Source organism: Marmota flaviventris, chromosome 16 (genome assembly GCF_047511675.1).
Source record: "Marmota flaviventris isolate mMarFla1 chromosome 16, mMarFla1.hap1, whole genome shotgun sequence".
Taxonomy (NCBI): domain Eukaryota; kingdom Metazoa; phylum Chordata; class Mammalia; order Rodentia; family Sciuridae; genus Marmota; species Marmota flaviventris.
The window spans coordinates 65,311,182-65,330,793 of NC_092513.1; the positions used below are offsets into that span (position 1 = coordinate 65,311,182).

General features: G+C 40.8%; 1 long non-coding RNA gene across 4 annotated transcripts in view; it reads left to right on the forward strand.

The window, feature by feature from the left end:
- The first annotated feature begins 4,994 nt into the window (after positions 1 to 4,994).
- LOC114079074 (uncharacterized) overlaps positions 4,995 to 19,612 on the forward strand; it is a 72,919-nt gene continuing 58,301 nt past the window's right edge. For 3 of the 4 annotated variants that reach the window (XR_003580431.2, XR_003580430.2, XR_003580433.2), the window contains exon 1: positions 4,995 to 5,105. This is a non-coding gene — a long non-coding RNA (uncharacterized lncRNA). Of the gene's footprint in view, positions 5,106 to 10,700; positions 10,840 to 19,612 lie in introns of those variants that run through there. The other variant, XR_003580432.2, reaches the window with a different exon arrangement.

The window sequence follows — 19,612 nt, forward strand, 5'->3', positions numbered from 1 at the left end:
CAGAATATATTGAAGAATAAAGAATATTCTATGTACTAAATATAAAATATTTTTAACATTTAATAACAGGTATCTGTGATATCTCCATGTTTGATCTGTTTACAACAATGTTTTGAAGGGGAACCTCACTTAAGTGATTCCATAATTTCAAACTATAAAAAGCAGCTGGGTGAAGAGTTAGACATTTAAAAGGGACTGTGCAGTCCTGGAGTGACAAGTGGATGTGGGTACTCCTGTGGACACTTAAAGCTATTTTCTTGGGTTGATCTTAAATGACCTCTTGCTCTATGATAAGGATAAATTTGCAGTTTGCTTGATGATGGTGCTGGTAAATTGCTTGGCTCTGTCTGAACTTTTTTTTAAATTAGTTTAATAAGAGTAAGCAAAGTACTGACACAATTGATAATAAAATTTTAAAAACTGGAGAAAAAAAAAAAGAACAAAGATAGCATGCCCACTCTTACCATTTGTAGCCAACATCATAATAAAAACTGTAGTCAGCAATTAGGCAAGATAAAGAAATAAAAGCATCCAAATTTAAAGGAAGAAGTAAAATTATCTCTTCTTCCATATGACATCTTAGATATAAAAAATACTAAATATTTTAAAAAACTGGAATTAATGAAAAAAAAAATAATGTGAAGTTGCAAGATAAAAAAAAAAAAATCTGTTGTGTTTCTAAGGAAACTGTGACAAAATACCAGAGATAATCAATTCATAAGAAGGAATGATTTATTTTGGCTCACAGTTTCAAGGTTTCAATCTGTGGTTGACTGGCTCTGTTGCTTTGGGCCTGTAGTGAGAAACTACATCATGATAGAAGCACATGACCAAGGAAGCCTGTTTACCTGAGGGCAGCTGGAAGCAAAGACAGAGACAGAGGATGCTGGAGTCTCAATGCCCCCTAAATGTGCCCCCAATGACCTAGCTTAGTTTCAATAAGCCATACCTTCTAAAGTATGGCTTAACCACTGCCTCCCATTAGCACCACAGGCTGGGGATCAAGCCTTCAATACACTGGCCCTTGGGGGACATTCAAGATCCAACCAATAGCAAACTATACCTCCTGAAGTATGGCTTAACCACTGCCTCCCATTAGTGCCACAGGCTGGGGATTAAGCCTTCAACACATTGTCCCTTGGGGGACATTCAAGATCCAACCAATAGCATTCAAAAAAATTGAAGCCTTGTACCCTCAAAGGATCATGTGTTAGAAGCCTGGTTCTCAGCCTGTGGTACTACTGACTGGGGGTGCAACTTTTGGAAGGTGGGGCCTAGTAGAGGAAAGTTGAGTCACTGGGTGTGTATCTTAGGTATATTGGGACACTGGCCCCTTCTTTTCTCCCTCTTTTCTAACTAGCTACAATGAGGCAAAGAGGCTTCCTCTGCCATACCATCCTGCAGGATATACTTTGCTTCCACAGACCAAAGCAACAGGGTCCAGTGACCAGAGACTGAAACTTGTGAAACTATGAGCCAAAATAAACCTTTCCTCCTTATAAATTGACTATCACAGGTATATTGTCACAGTAACAGAAAGCTGACAGAGAAATTAATAAAGTACTTTCATCTGCAGTAGCATCAAAAAGAATAAAATACTGAGCATGAATTTAACTAAAGAGGTTAAAAAAAACTTGGATTATATAGAAAACATCAAAACACAGATAAAAGAAATAAGACACAAATACATGTCATGTTCATGGATGAAATAACAATACTGTTAAAATGACAATATAATCCAAAGTAACATACAGACTTAATCCATTCTTTACCAAAATCCCCATGGCATTTTTTATTGAAATAGAAAATAACCTTAAATTTCATATAGAATGACATAAAATCCTATGTAGCCAAAGCAATCTTGAGAAGGAAGAAGAGAGCAGAAAGAATCATGTCTTTTTTTCCAAAATATATTATAAAGTTACAGAAATTGAAAAAGAATGGTATTGGATAAAGATAGAAATATTGACCTAAGAAACAGAATAAAGACCAGAAATAAATCCACAAATATGCAGGCAACAGATGTTTCAGAGGAGTGCCCAGAATATACAAAAGGGAAAGGACAGTCCCTTCAACAAATGGTATGGGAAAACTGTATATTCACAAGTGAAAGAACACAATTGTACTCTTTTGGGAAATAAGGATCTTAAAAGACTTCACTCCCATGTTTACTGTATCATTATTCACAAGAGCCAAAATGCATTAACAATTTAACATCCATTGATAGGTGAGTGGATATAAAACAGACACACACACATAAACCTTTAAAAAGGAAATCCTGTCATATGCAGATACATAGATGAACCAGGGGAACCATATGCTAAATGAAGTAAGACATTTGCAGAAGGACAAACATTGCATGATTCCACTTAGATCAGGTATCTAAAACAGTCAAACTCATAGAAGCATAGAATAAGATGGTAGTTACTAGGGCCTGAGAGTAAAGAAAATGGAGAGTTGCCATGTAACTCATGTAAAATTTCAGTTACTAGAGATAAATAAGTTCTAGAGATCTGCTTTACAACACTGACCTAGTTAATATGTTATTGCAAACTTACAATTTGTTAAGAAGGTGTACTCATGTTCAGTGTTCTTATCACCACAAAAAGTGTATTAAAAGCTATTATATGATCATACTTCATGATTTTGTAACATACATCCATTTCAAACATGTATAAAAATTATATCAAACATAAACAAAATTATGAATGATTTGTACTTTAGAAGAACTATATTTTAAAACTAAATCAATGAAACAAATTGCACCTCTTGTCTCTATTAAGTACACATTAGGAATTTCTTACCATGATAAGTATCTCTTGATTTGTGTTTCTTGGACAAATCAATGATATCCACTCCATTATAATAGAGATTTTTCAAAACACTTGTGGAAGCTTTTATGTGGCAACACCATTGATTTTCCATGTCCAGGAATCCCTCCAAAGCTGTTGTTCAAAAGGAAAAAATAATATAAATAATATTAATTATTTTCTGATTATCTGCCCCAAATATTAATGATTTACAGATACAATGATAATTATCTTCAAATTTGATTTGCATATTATATTGCCATCTTAATTCCAAATGAAGTTTTAAGATGCAGATTTATCATTGTCTTCATTATAGAGAGACACAATCCCCTTATTACAAGTTCTAGTGATATGAAGCCTTCTCATTATTTTAGATGAGAATATTGTATCGTTATTTCCATGGTGACCTGTATACACTTATCAAAGTGTATCAACCCTAAAGAAAAGGGGAACAGTAAAACTCCATGTCCCTGAATGCCCTCTTTCTGTTCCCAAAAACCTTGCCAAGTTAAGGGAACACTGAGAACAAGCCTGGGCTGGAAAGTCCACAAATGTATTATCTTAAAGGACTTGGGCTTTCTCTTATGCACAATGGAAACCAGGGCTAGTTGGTGCTATCTGTAGAAAGCTACTTTCTTACATGTATACCAGGTCAGTTGCTCCTTAGGATGCTGGTCAGAGAAGCTAACTAATAAGTTAATGCTGATGATGTCACTACTTCTGCAGTCTAAGATATAAAACCCCTCTGAGTAGGGACCTGCACAGGCTGAGGGCACCATGGAAAGGATATGTGTCAACAGTCCAGCTGGCCACTATTGGACAAAGTGGTGAATGTAACAAAGTGGTGAACAAAGTAAGAATATAATTAGTCAAGTTCAAATGAAGTTCTTTAGCTTATTAGATAGCAATATAATAATGAAACCCTGATAATGAAGAATTTAAATGATTTCCCATTTTAGCAGTACATATTCCTATGTATGTCACTGGCAGCATTAAAAATAACTTGGCTTGCTTTGCAATTAGCCAACAAGGACATGTTTGTTCTGTACATGATTTTGCCAAGATTATTTTGGTCAAAAGGATTTTACCCTCATCCTCCCTGTTGCCACTATGGTTCTGCAAAGTTAAATGATTAAAGCATCAGAATCTACTGGAGCATTTGCTGCACAAAGATTGCTGACCTGGGCCCTGAGTTTCTGACTGAACAGATCTAAGGTAGAAGCTGAGAATTTGCATTTCAAACAAATTCCCTCCTGGTGTCCCTATGCTAGCTGGTGATCACACTTTGAGATCCACAGCTTTAAACCGCCAAAATTATATTTCTTGGAAGATTCTCCTCAGGCAAAGTGGAGAAGTGAAAATTTTATTGAGTAACTGAGACACAAAATAATGGTTTTAAAACTCTTTTGTCCTAATGCTTTGAGTTATTTCCTAATGTGATATATAACACTATCCAGAACAATTACCATATGTTAATCACCAAACTGTCTAATAAAGTAAATCTAAAATGTATGTTGATAAATATTTTTTAAGCTTACTGACTGACCAAGTTAGCAGACAGACACGTGGCAAAGTGGGTGTAACAAAAGGACTTAATCACAGAGATCCCTGTAGCAGCCCTAGTAATTTAAAATCTTAAAGGATAATAAACTTAACCTCAATTTCAGGGGTTTAAAAATGACAGACAATGTACAACCGCTCGCAGCCCCTCCAGCGCCCCACCCCACCCCACCCCCACCCCCACCGCGCGCCCACGACTCACCCGGCTGGGGTTTTTCGCCACCATTTCCTGGGTTCAGCTCGCCTTTGGATTCCATGCCCCAGATGCCCCAGCCGAGAAGGCAGGCTCACCTCTGCAGCAACAGCGATCCGCGGAGGCGCCCTAGGTTCCCAGGAGACACTGCTGTGCAGAAGCAAGAAGCGGAGAGAAGGCAGAGGATGCCCCGGTCTTGGGGCCACTGGCACCGCTGGCCTCCTGTGGGCACTGCTCCTGTGGCTCTAGGCTCTGCAGGCCACAGCGTACCCCCTGCCTCCAGGAAGGAGCGGCGGCACTCTGCCAAGACCCCAGCCCCGCTGAGAAATTAAACTCTGAGCGGGATTCCCCCCACTCAGGCCGCCCCGCCTCCTCGGCGCCGCGCAGGCGCCCATTGGCCGGCGCCAACTCGTCACCTCCGGGGTCCGGCTCTCGCAGAGCTGAGGAGCGAAGGGGAAGGACTAGGCTGCTGCTCTACCCCACTTGCTGCGGCCCAGCAGCCGTCCTCAATGTTCCACACTTGGCAGCGCCCTCAGATTCAGGTAAATAAAAGGGATTCTAGACTTTCATCTTTGTGCCTTCCAGCCAAACCTGATCCCTGGGGCCTGAGAGGCACCAGGTGCCTCTGTGAGCAAAGGCCTTTGTTCCTCACACTTCCTCTCTCAAAGCCTCTCAGCTGGGATGGCCTTCAGAGACCAGGAGCGCTATGAAAATCAAGGTCCCAGAGCTGAGGAGGGGGCCGGTGCAACTTTGACTCAGTTAAGTGACTGGGGGTGGGGGGTGAAGAGCAGATGCAAAGGCCCTAAGGCAGAATTAACTTGGGGTATTCAAGGAACCACCAGAAGAGCACTAAGCTGGGGATAAGGTTAGTAGTTGTTACAATTTGAATATGAGGTGTCCTCCAAAAGGTCAGATGCTGACACAGGAGGTGTGTGATTACACTTTGAGAGCTGTAGCCTAATCAGGGAATTATTGGGTGGCAACTGCAGACACATCCTGTCTGGTTGGAGGAGGTGGGTCACCAGGGGTGTGCTTGGGAGCTGTGTGTTATGTCCCTGACTCCTTGTGCTGTCTGTTTCTGCATCACTATGAGATGAGTGGCTTTTCTCTGCCACATTCTTCTCCTATCATATTCTGCCTCAGGCCCAGAGCAACATTAAACCACCACAGACAGAACCTCTGAAACTAGGAACTAAAGTAAACTTTTCTTCCTCTACATTGTTCTCATCAGGATTTTGGGTCACAGTGACAAAAAAGCCAACTAACACATGAGTCAAGTGTAGAGAGGTCCTTGGCCTTGGAGGCCAGTGCAAGGAATTTGCATTTGTTCTGCTGAGATAAGTAGTAACTCCTAGAAAAGGGTAACATTGAGAAGAGACATGGGGCTAGTCTGGGTTTGCAAGAAGCAGACACCAAGAGGGAATTAAATATGTAAGGGTTTATTAGGGGAAGTGCTTTATTGAGATAAAATGGAGCTGGGCAAGATAAGATCTGATTCCTAGTGGTCACTCAGTAAGCTTAAAAATATCTGTCAAATACATTTTAGATGGGTGGTCCCTGGTGGCCATGCAGTCTGAGGAAGATTCTACAAAGCCCTGGGGTATCTTTGAGCTGTCCAGGTGATTCTGTATCCTCCAGAAATGGGCCTGTCTTTGTGTCCTGCCTTTTTTCAGACTCTGGCTAGGTCTGGCCCCTGGGACACATGGCCTCTTATAAATGCAGAGGGCTTTCAGATCCAGACATCCACAGCCCTCAGTGCACTGGGCACCCAGGTTGCTGGTCTGCAAGATGCATCCTCATGTTGCCCACCTGGCTGGCATGGTAGATATGCCCTTGGGCTGTTTCAAGATTAGCTGGGAAGGTGAGCAAGAGGCATGATGATGACCACAAAAGGTTGCAACTCCAGAACCCCACCCAGGGTTCCCAGATGGAACTCAGTGGGGCCAGACAGAAGTATGTGCCTGCCAGGGAGTCAGGCACTCTCTGGCTCCATCCCTGACACCCAGCCTCCTGACACCCAGCAAATCCTCTGTCTCCCTAAAGGAAGTCAGGCCTGTATCCTGGCTTCTGGCTTTTGTGCCATTTTTATAGCATGGACTTGATTTAGGTGTTAGGGTCTTGCTAAGAATATGCCCTGACACTTGAAAGAACCTTTATTATTATTCTTATTTGTGAAGAACTGGTTGTTGGTATTTTCTTTCCCTTCTCCCCTTTCTTCTCTTCAGAGTCAGGCTGGAGCTAGGTCATTGTTGTTAATTTTAGATCTGAAACTATATCTGGCATGGACTGGTGTCCCCACACTTTCACTTCTTAAAACAGGAAGGAAGGCCCCAGCTGGAGAACTTGGGAGACACAAGAAACTGCTCAGGGCAGTGTTGCAGTGGAAATCATTAAATATACCTAGGAAGCACCAGATTCAGAGAGAGTTTTTGTGTGGTTAAATTAAAAAAATCCCCCTGTCCCTCACCATCTGAGGGCCAGGTCTACACCCATCATGGGTTAGAGAGTGGGAGGTAAGACCTGAATGTGTGGGTTCAAATCCCAGCTCTGCCACTTTCTAGCCTACATGGTTCTTCTCTGCCTCAGTTTCCTCATCTGTTAAATGGGTGATATGATCTATTTTGGCTGGTAGGGGATTAATGAAGGTAGCCTATGTAGTTTTCACTGGAGTGTCTGAGGCAGGCATTGCCTTCATATGTGTTAGCTCTTAGGACAGGTTGAGCTTTCCCAGTCCAAAAATCTAAAATTAGAAAAATCCAACATGTTTTGGGTGACAACACAATGCCCCAAATGGAAAATTTTATACCATAAAATTTTGTTTCATGATTCACAAAATTATTAAATATATGATATAAAATTGCCTTCAGTCTCTATGTTTAAGGCACATATAAAAATGAAGAAATTTTATGATTAGACTTGAGTCTCATCCCTAGGATTTCTTATTATGTCTATGCAGATATTCCAAAATCTGGGAAAAAAAATCCAAAATTTAAAGTGCTGCTAGTCCCAGGCATTTTGAATACAATTAATTTCTTTTTCTCAAATTCAAGACCATAAATCCTGTGGGGTAGAATAAAGGGTTTGGGGCCAGACCTTGCTGGATTCTCCCCAGCCTTGTTTTCTGATCTCTGACTCACCTATTTTTTTCCTAATGTAAAATGGGATCATAACTGCACTTACTCCAGGGATTAGTGGTGTATTCAGGTCAAAGCACATTAGATAGGAGCTGATCTTGCACATCAGTGTTGTTTGCTGGGGCAACACTTTCCTGGAGATTATTCCACACTTCCTGTGAGGATTGTGGCTGGTGCTGGCTTCAGTGGAGCACTTAGTAAATGCTAACAGGTAGCACTCCCTCAAATCCAGGTATGCTGGTGATGGCCCTGCCCAGTGCTGCCCCTTCTTTCCGTCTTGCTCACAGTGTGAGCATTCCCCACAGAACCCCTTACTTGCTGGGTCAGTATCTTCTTTTCCCTTCAGTGGGTCTTGAGCATACAGTCCTGGGCTGTTGGGAAATTTCCTTTGGATTCCAGCTTCAGGGAGCCAGCCCAATGCCCAGCAAGGTCTGGCCCCAAACCCTTTATTCTACCCCACAGGATTTATGATCTTGAATTTGAGATAAAGAAAAAAGAAATTAATTGAGGTGGGAGTGGGGACATGCCTGGAGTTACTTGAGACATTTAAAAACCAATTTATAAAATGACTCAGTTAAAAATTGCTGCAGGCCAAGTGGGTACTTGCTGCTGCTCAGATCGTGTATGTTTTGAGCAAGAAGCAGGGAGACCATCAATTTCATTTTGACTGTCACGGTGTGTCAATTATGAAGGATCACTAGTGTTACCATGACCCCCTTTGTTTGCAGTGAAGGGGATCCTTTGCTTCTCGGTCCTCAACGTGATGAGAAAATGGTGCTATTTGCTGGCATGCAAGAAGCCACGGCAAGCACCCTAAGCCTCACCACAATGCAGGAGTCAGAGGCTTTGCTGGTTTGAAAAGCTAGAGTTGCTGAAATTTAAGTTTTGATTTATTTTGTTCACCCATCACGTTTGGCCTTAGTTTTGTTTTTAATTTGAAGAGAAGTTGAAATTGCTTTATCTTGCGCTTTTAACATCTCCACCAAATTGCCAGAAGAAGGAGAAATGCTCCGTTTCCTTTTTAAATGTTAATGATGATGTTAATAAAGCCTTTCCTGACATATTTGAGGAGCTCCTCCATCTCCAGGGAGTTGTGCAGTGATGGGTTTAGTTCTGAATGGATGAAGAGTTCCTGAGAGATAGCGTTTGTAATTAGAACCATTACTTGGTATCTGTACCTTATTTGACCTGTGGTTCCACATGCCTTGGATGTGCATGCACCATGATGGTTTCATAGATACGAACACACACTCAGGCCCAGTCACTTCGGTTGGTAGTACATATTGTGAGAAAAAAAAAAAAAAAATGGAGGCATCATTAAGGAGGAGAAAGTGTTTGCCTTTAGTTCCTGCATTATCCTGTACAGGGGCTCTTGAGCTTTGGAAGCCTGTTCTCAGTACAGGAGAACAACTCCCCTGTTTGCAGCAGGAGACTTCGGTGCACAGTGACAACACTGGAGTTCAAGAGGAAACCAGCAATGCTGCACCATAGGCTTCATACGCCATGGTTGTTTGCCAATTTTAAACATAACTAGTTGCAGATGAAGACCTCCTTGAAATGCAGGCTTGTTGGGCTTGTTAAGAATTTTAAGCTTGGATGGAAGAGCCCTAGTGCTGTCTGTTTCCATGCAGGATGATGATTACTAGGCAACAGGTGATTATCAACCAAGGATGCCATGGTTATACTCTGCAAGGTGGTGTTCCAGTGGCAAACAGCTGTATAAACTCTTGTAAACAGGATCTACTGACAAAACCCTCTAGCCAAATTTGGAATCTGGCTTTATTATCCAGCAAGTAAAAGCTGAGTTATAATTGGCAGACTTCTGGTACTGGCAGTTGTCTACTTGTTTCTATAGAAACTGATTTGGAAGTCAGAGCTGCACAAAGGGAAAGGGTAAGTTTCTTTTAATTCCATATTTATAAACCCATATATTATTAACTGAGGCATGGTGTCATTTTCCACATAAAGATATACATAAGTGAAATAGATCTCAAATATGAAGTACATATTTCACTTGTGTGGAAACTGATATCAAGTCATTAAATATTAAAAGGGTTTAAATATGGATTTATTTTTCTTGTGACTCTGACTTCACATTTCTTCAAAGAATGAACAATTTAATTCTCACTTTCAGTTATTTTTAATTTGGGAGGTCATAAAACTGATTTTTATCCTTTTAGATCTGATTTTATTCTACTTTTCTGATAAGTGAAAGTTGGTATAAAATATGTACAGAGGACATTTTAAAAGTCTGCAAGAATTATTAAAAAAAAAAAAAAAACCCCTGCTGCACAAGAGAAGGAAATGAGGATTTCAGGGCCTGAGTGAGGGGGGGGCAGGCTCTTGAGATTGCAGGGAAGGGAGTCTAAGCAGTCTAATTCTGCTTTTTCTTAGGCAACCTCTACCTTGGTGGACCTGCAAGTAGCCTACCCAGTAGATTGGTCCATGCTTTCTTGTTCTCAGCTCTTCAGGTGTCCATGCTGTTAAACACCTAAGCAGGTCTCAGTAGTGGTGCTCTGTTTCATCACCTATAGTCTTTCTCAGCCCCCATGGTGGAAAGTCCTTGCGATACTTGCTACACTGACTCGAAGCTGGCATGTTTCCCTGTGGCTTCCAATGTGGGTGCCTGTCTTTCTGATTCCCTCTTTTTACCCCAGATGTGCACTTCAGGCCTTGAGGACTATGTGATGGGGACTTTCAGTTCTGATGTTGACATCATTAATTCCCAGGTAGGCCCCTGTGTGGATGATTCTAGATTCTTAGGCTACACTTGACTTAACATGACCCTGGTCTTATGCAAACTTTTCTAAAAGTTCCCAGGTAGATTTTTAAAAAGATGACAGTAATTTTGCACTAGAGAAAGACAAAATGCACCCAGACCCTCTGAATGTATTAGTATCTTAAGGATGCTGTAACAAAACACCACAAACTGGATGGCATAAAACAACAGAAACAAATTTGCTAAGGCTGTCTTTGAACTTGGAATTCTCCTGCCTCAGCCTCCCCAACTGCTGGGAATACAAGTATGCACCACTGTACCCAGCCAGGAATGCAGATCTTTCAATTGTCAAGAATGTAAATGCAACACTCAGTCTGAATGATGGAACAAGTGCCACCCTGACCTGCTGTAAGAACATCCAAGGTAAGAACACCAAGGCCATTTGGTGTTGTAAAACAGCTTTTTTTCATGAGTACCATGTCTGCATTAAGGAAAGAAATGCCTTTCTCAGTGTCATTGAAAGCTTTTTGAATATAATTGGCTAAACCTTCCATGTACCACATTTATATCCTCTAGACCAATTTTTGGGATGAACTGTGAAGCTAAATGATCATACCAGTGAAAAACAGTCCCCATCTATGCTTGAGACTGGGGATGTTTGCAGATTGACTTATTTTTTGTGTCCACCTCCCTTGCATTCTTAGGTACCCAACAATACATTTTCCCATCCAGCCTGGAGGAACCCAGAGCCATAAGTTAGTCCCACATATCGACTGATTCCCTTTGGGGGCTGGCCATCTAATTTCAGGTCTCAAGAACCAACTAGTCCCAAACTAATCATAAGGCTATAAAATCACAATATGTTGACATCAAGATTTTGAGGTCTATCCTGACTTCTAAATCGAACTAGGCCATGTATCCCAAGTGTGGTTATGTTTTTTTGCAACAAATTGAGGTCTTCTGATTGAGATATCCTGTGGTTGGCTTAAACCATATTCATCCCAATTTTTAAAAAATATTTTTAGTTGTGTATGGATACAATATCTTTATTTATTTAATTTTTTTTGAGGTGCTGAGGATCGAACCCAGGGCCTTACACATGCAAGGCAAGCTTTCTACCACTGAGCCACAACCCTAGCCCCATTCATCCCAAATTGATAGTAACCTTCCTTATGTCTTTGCTATTCTGGCATTCATAATGGAAGATAAGATGAAGATGGACTCAAATGTGGCTTAATGACTGCAAACTTTTGGAAATTGGTTTGCTCTAAAGTGAAATTTTTTCCATGACCTGAATGTGACAAAGTCTCATTTAGAGGTCATAATTTAACATCTGCATAAGAAGTGATTTATAATGAGTCCATCTTTCTTCTTTGATTCTAGAATTAGAGACCATAATTTTACCTAGTCATTCCTTTGTAGGGAGAATCCAACAAGCTAGGGTCAATCAATTGTTCTGATTGTTCAATGGCTGACATCAAAAGAAAAGAACTCAGTGTCTTGAGTGGAAAACTTAGACAAGCTCCTAAGTTTATTAAGATATCATAATGGAGTTTGATAGTTAGCCATTACCAAAAAAAGAATAAGTGAATATTTTATCTTCCCAATTGCAACATGGAAAAGAAGTAATGTGTCTTATATTGGGTATTCTATTGACTCCCAATACCAAGCAGGAATCAGCAGAAAAGTATCCAAGGTTGAGACACTATAGGTGGTGCCAGCATCCTAAAGGAAATGAATGACACTATTTCATGCCTCAAGTTACCCTCAGTCCAGCCCCAGCGATGGTGACTGTCTGGGATGCTGGCTGACTCCCAAGGCTTGCTCATTCTTGGGCCATCATTTTGAGAGTGTCTGATCTGAGGTTCCTTCAGCCTCCAGGGCAGTGAACTTTCCAGTGGCCTCTCCTGCCACATATAGGGCAAGGAGTCTTTGAAGCCTGCCCTTAATTGGGTGATCTTTCTTCTAATGTTCTTCCTTTCTGTAACAATGACAGATATTTTCAGAGACTTAAGGGTCCTGTGGAGGAAGAAAGGGGTGACCATTAAGAACTGCAGTCAATAATTGCACTGGTCTTTTGTCCCTCATTTCTCCTTTTATCTATCCCTTAAATGTTCATCCTGGTCTAATCATAAAAGATCTGTGGGCTACCTTCAAGGGAAATCCCAGGGCCTACTACCAATTTTGTAATTTCTATCTAATATTTGGAGCAAATTGAAGAATAAACTTATCTTTTAAAATAAGTTGCCCTTCATGAGATGTAGGATCTAAGGGTGCATAATTTTACTAAGCCTTCTTCAATCTTTCTACAAAAGCCCTGGGATTTCACTCCAATCTCTGATCAATTGTTGCCAGTTTCATATAGTTAATAGTTTTCATCCTACTGTTTTTAAGTTCTACTTTGAGACAAATAATCATATGATTGCTATGCCACCCCTGGTGATTCATCATAAATCCATTGAGGATGCTCAGTTGAAAAAGCAGACGACCCACAGGGTATAGAGTTAGTGATATGTAAATCATTCCCCCAAACCCTAGAAGCTTCTGTGTCCTGATGTCTCTCTCTGTCAGTTACAATATGACTCAAAATTACTCATACATCTCTAGATTACCTCAAAACCTGGGTTAAATGTTGGAATTCCTCTATATATTTATCAGGATCATCAGAAAACCTTCCTAAATCTTCTTGATTTCTTTTAGATCTTTCATAGAAAAACACACCTGCATTTGTCTGGTCCAGATTCTCCATTTGTCTCTTGTAATGGGTGTAAACTGGCAATGGGCTTGGTAGGGATAGGCTTACTGTGAAGGAAACCAGAATGGGGGGAGTGGGAGCAGTAGATAATGGTGGGTACAAAGGAAAGTGGGAGAATTGGGTTTTGACAGCTCTGAGTGTGAAGTACATTGTTGAGAGAGAGAAAGGGTTAGTTTTCGGGGGGGGGGGGTCCCCTAGGCCAGCAATGTTTTGACTCATCATTGCTAGAAGGGCCTAATCAATGCTGCATTTAGCACATAAATCTTTTGATACTTTAGTAAAAAGAAAGCCTGTAGAGAGGGGACTTCTGGCCATTTTACTTCCTTTCTGCAACATGAATCTCATAGTTAAAGAGTATTATAGTTTAAACTTCTATTAGTGGACCGTTTATTTTTATCCCCTAATTCATACAGAGGCCAATTAACATGACAAAAGAAAATTAATCTCTTCTTGAGGGTCTCCAGGCAAAAAATGCCCTAGTTTCACAGGATGTACTGCAAGGAGGTGGTAGCTTATATCAATGGTTGATTTGCTGTCTGTAAAATAAAGCCAACCAGGTATAGTGGCATACTCCTGTAATCTCAGGGACCAGGGAGGGTGAGGCAGGAGGATTGCAAGTTCAAGGTCAGCCTCAGCAATATAGCAAGGCCCTCAGCAACTTAACAAGACCTGCCTCAAAATAAAACAATAAAAAGTGATGTGGATGTGCCTCAGTAGTTAAGTGCCCCTTGGTTCAGTTCCTGTTACCCTCCGCACACACACAAACACACAAAAAAATAATTAAATAAATAACAGCCTGATGATATGCCAGGAGTTCTTCAGCACTACTGACCTGAAAGCCAGATGACTACATAAAGGCATCCCTCACATAACATTGCATTTTAAACCCATGTAGTGGTTCCCTAGAATGAGTGTAGCATGTGTGTCCAAGTTCAGCAACTCATGCCTTGTTTTCTGAACTCTGTTTCTCAAACCTATAATCTTATTTAATAAACATGTTTAATAACCTTATGCCAGACAATTGATATGACTTGGGAAGTGACCCTTAATTCTTTTTCAGAGAACTTGAAGAGTAGGATGGGCCTGATGTTGAAAAGTAGAGGGAGCCAGAGGTTTTTTTGTCACCCTGTTGGAATCAGAGCCAGTCCAAAAATAACAACATGATAAATGACATAGAAAAGAGGAAGGATCATTATATTGCAGGGTTTTCCCTTGGAATAAACCCGTGAGGGGACATGATGTCCATGCAATGTATTATACAGTAAAAAACTACCATTTTGGTAAAGAAATGATACCAGCTGAGAAAAAAGTTTCTTAGCTGTGCGATATCTTATACTAACTAATTCACCCAAATTATAAGTAGGTAAAGATGGGAAACTCATTGGCCTTCAGTTTCTGGAATAGCCTCAAAAAGAAGATGGTATGATGCTCATTACTGAAGAGAGTCAGGGGTCACTATAAGGCAACAGCCACAACAGTAGAGTCTCATTGCCTCTCTGGTGGCCTTGGTCAAAAAGATGCCATAAAAAGCAAGAGAGAGTGTACATCTGCATGTCAGGAGGAGGAAAAAAGGTGCCACTACAGTTACTTACTGTAAGAAAAGATGGCACTCGTGTGACATATGGAACAGGTTTTGACAAAGAAAAGTGTACACAGAGAAGCCCAAAGCAAAAGGCAAGATATCAGGGGTTAAGTTAGACATCATCTCAACCAAAGCTGGGAGAGAAACAAGGTGAAGTTCATATACCTGCCCTGTAGATGGCTGTTGATCTGAATGGAGGCACCAGGTTAGACATCACAGGAGAGTGGAAAGTTGAAGCTCCAAACTTCAGTTCTTGTGTTCCAAGGAAAGAAAGCCAGACACTGAAAGCCATGCACGAGAACTTTCTCATAAGTAAAAAGTAAAGTAAGGCTCAAACAAAGAGCCCTCTCATGAGAGTGAGTCATCTCCCAGCAGAGAATGAGAAATGAAATAGTGCTGTTTGTAAATGTACTGCTGTTTTATGGTTGCCTTGAGAACTGGGGTCCACCTTCAGCACTCTTTACCAATCGGGGTGTTCAGCTCCTTCATGTCAGGTGATAGAGTTTTTCATACTAGTGGCCATCATATTAAAGGGGGGGGGGGGTGTATTTACAAGTCAGTCCTATGTTAATGTGATTTTGGGGGTCATTGACTAGACAGAATTTACTTTTGTGCTCCTGAATTACTAAGAAAATTTCTCTTCAGGAATATTTTGAGGCACCTATGGTCATAAGAATGTATATGTGAATATAAAATTCTATTTTCAGAAGATCCCATTGTCTAGCTTTACAATGATACCAACTGACCCTGTGAAGAGTTAGTAATTACCCCACTAATCTTACTTGATATATTTCTTAATTGGCTCCCTTTTTTGGGTTTATTTGTATACCTGTTTTTTTTCCTGCATTTTCTGATTACCCATTTGCCTTAAAAAAATAAAGAACACCTTAAAGTAACTTAAAGAAAACCCATGATATTGCCCTGTTATTGCTTTGCATTTCACTGTTTATTACTCACTACTACTTGATGTCTCCCACCCACTGAGAGAACTAACAATGACTACCTTTGGTTTGGGCAGGTACAGGTCAGAGGAGGGTCCCTTTGCCTTGGAGCCGGCAAGCTCCATGGCAGATGAACAAGATTCCCCCTGCCACCCACAGGGACCATACAGGAAAGCGAGTAGAGTGTGGGGGTTAGCCACAGAGCCAGCTTTGGCATGATGCCCCTCCTCACACTGAACCAGCCAGACTTTGTTAAATGATGAATTTTCTCACTGATCTCCAATAGCTCCATGGGAAAATTGGATAAAAATCCTCCCAGATGAGAAATTAAAGCAGAGCACAACAGTCAAATTTGCCCCAAGATAGGCAAGCAAGGGGACTGGAATGCAGGCTCCACCACCCTGGGTCAGAGCACTATCTACTGGGTGGCAAAGAACTAGGCACAATTGGGCACTTGCCTGGGCAGGCACAAAATTGTGGCTTCACCAGACAGGTTCTGATGGAGTTGGTATCTGCTGCAAACCTCCAATTAAACATATTAGCTTTAAAAACAGGAAACCATAAATTCTAAACACTGAAATATTCCCTTTGCTAATAATATTGCGGTACAAAATTTGGATGTCTTTTTCAGGTTTAAAAATGTAATGACATAATTAAATATAGTTACAGCATAATATTAGAAACAACAAAAATGCAAACATGGCATTCAGATTTCTCACAAAACACATTTTTCTCCAGATTAAATTTTTTTTATTCAGATATATTATTTGTATATCTTTATGGGGTGAATCACAGCAATTCAATATATGTATACAAGTTTTATCATGCAATATTAACTTTACTTCCAGAGGTCACTAGAGTGTAATCTCCCTTTAGTCTTTTATGATTAATGACTTTGAATAGAATTCATATTCTATTCTTTGAATAGACTTCACTACTGTGTCAAGAGAGACTGTCTCTGTATACCCTTCAAGAATGGGGACATTCTAGCATTTCAAACAGACATTGATGCAGGACAGATGAGGCTTATCAACTGTGGAATTTTGGGGAAGAAGGCTTATTTAAGTTGCAGCAATCCAGAGGGACTAATGCCAAAAAATCTCTGGACCCCAGGTATAAAAATTATCTGAGATTTATACTCAGTTAAACAACAGGGTAGTTAATATAACAGTTACTTTTTCTTCAATGTTCTTAGGTTAAACAGAGATTTCACAACTTTTTACTAAGAAAACAGAAACAGTAACTTTTGTACATCAAAAACAGTAACTTTTGTACATCTTGATTGCAGACTTATTTTCAGGTGTAGATGGGCAAAATACCTTTATTATTTATTTATTTTTATATGGTACTGAGAATCAAAAGCAGTGACCCACACATGCTAGGCAAGTGCTTTACTACTGAGGAACAACCCCAGCCCTGCTGACCTAACATTTACAAGAAAGAGAAATCTGACCTTTACAACAAAGAGGAGCTCAAACCACAATGAGCTCTCTAGAAGTCCTGTTAACTTTTTAAAAAATATCTTCTTTGCTAGGAGAAAAGCTTGTGTGTTACAATTGGTGTGGGTCTTTTGGGGACTTCATCATTTGGAGTCTTTTGGGGACTATACCATTACTCCCTTTGATGCTCATTATTTAATCTTTTAAATCAAAGGCCATTATTATCTTCTTGGTTTAAAGCTTTATGTGATGTCATATCTTAGTTTCTCTCTCTCTCTCTCTCTCTCTCTCTCTCTCATCCTCTTATAGAGTAGACCTAATAGTTTTTTAAAAAAATATTTTATTTTTTTAATTTTAGGTGGACACAATATCTTTATTTTATGTGGTGCTGGGGATCGAACCCAGTGCCGCATGCATGCCAGGTGAGCGCACTACCACCTGAGCCACATCCCGAGCCCAGATATAATAGTTTTAATGTAAAGGGAAGACAAACATGGAAGAAATAAACAAGTTAATAGCATAATCTCTACTATGTCAATTATAATTTTGAATCCACCAAGAATAGAAAACCATCCTCCAAGTAGTGAGCTTGGATCCTAATCCTTAATGCCCTTTGAGATTTGAACTGGTACATGTACTAGTTTCCTGATATTGTTAGCTATGTGTTTTATTGTTATCAATCCTGAAGTAAGCACCAAGGAAAGGACTATGTCCATGACAGAAGTAATGAATCATAGTATAAGAGCCATCTCAGCAGATGAAACAGTTCATTTGTCCTGCTGGTTAGTTTATTTTCTACCCTCCATTGATCAGCCAGCCCCAAGTGGCTCAAGCAGGGCTAATGTTTCCTCAAGCAGGTGTGCGCAGGCTAGTCAGGTTCCAGAGTGACTAGAGCAGGGATGGTGTTCTTCTGATTCTCAAGCTTGTCTGCTGTTTCCTTCTTCCTAATGGTCAGCTGAAGGTCTGCAAATTAAGGTGGGAAAGCTGCTAAAGAATGTGTATGACAATATAAGATTATATTTTCAAAAAGTCCCAAAATAGGTCAAAAGGAACAAGATATTACAAAATGTGCATCTGTGTATATGTATATACATATGTTGATATATTTGGTGACACTGTAAAGAAAACTATGGAATTGTGGACAGTGCTCCATGTATGTGTGGTAGAGCTGGGGGATATCCCAGGAGGCTTAAACTACATAGATTTATCTTAATGTAATTTTAAACAAATTTGAAAACAGCCTATAATTTTATGAGCCTGACCCAACATTTCATGCTTTAGCTATGATCTCCCATATATTATTATTTCATCTAAAAACATGAAGTAAATTTAAATTTCCTACCTCAGAGGTCAGTTTTCTTCCAAAGGTGCATTTCTAAGTGTGTTGCATTTAATCTCGGCATATATTTCTTCAGGGAAATAATGCCAAAAGCCTTCCTGGCTCCCAAATTGAGGTAGTGCTCAACAGCTTAATTTACCCCTGGCTTATCATTCTCACCATCTTTATTCTACAAGATGCAAAACCAAGGTTGTACCTAGTTCTGTACTCTGGTCAAAATCACCCAGTTAAGAGGGATTTGGGTCCAGCTGTACCAACTCTGAAAACTTTGCCTTTCCTCACACTACCCTTTAGCAAGACAAAACTTACTAATATTTTTCCTTTCTTGATAAATCTTTTGGAAGTAGCTCATGTTAGGCTAAATTTGATAGATCTAGGGGAGTATTTTCCCAAGAGACTGCTTTTCCCCAATCCAGGTTTATGGAGTCTGGTCAGTCAGGCTGTCCCCCAACTGCTGCAATGTACCTAGGCTTCTCAATACTGCCCATAGGCCCATTGCCCATCAGCCCTGTCTCCAGGACCCAGAGTCCTGTTCAGGAAGGAGTGGGGTGGGGGCGTGGGAGAAGGGGCAAGGGTGGTAAATTCATGAGAAAGGACAAGAGGGTTCTCCCAGAGCAGCCAGAGATCCCTTCCCAGCTTGCCCCACAGGGTCAAAGTCCAGACCTGGCCTCTCACCAGCTGGCTGAACCCACCTAGCCCAGCATACTGCCTGCTTCGAGGACTGCAACCTTTATTTAAAGTACTTACTTGTTTTCCTTGGATGAATTCTCTGAGTTAGCATCACAATTCCTCAAGGGTCTAGAAGGACTGGTGGCTAGTCCTAGGGGAGGAAAGGCAGGTGGCATGCGGTAGACACTAGCGAGCCCACTGTCATGTAGAATGCCCAGCTTCCCCAGCTTCTGCTATCTTGGGCAAAACAGCAGCAGCCTTGGGGCTGAGTTGCTGTAGCAGCAGCAGCAGCAGCATCACCAAATGGTGGCCTCTGGTGACAGCAATAAGCAGCTGCTTCCTGCATAGGGAGTTGAGCATTGGCGTTGGGGCATCTGTGGAGGCATCATCTGGATGGTTTGGGAGTGTGTTTGCAAGGTGGTCCGGTGGTGGTATCAGTGAAAGAGTCCAGAAGTGTGGTGGGGGCAACAG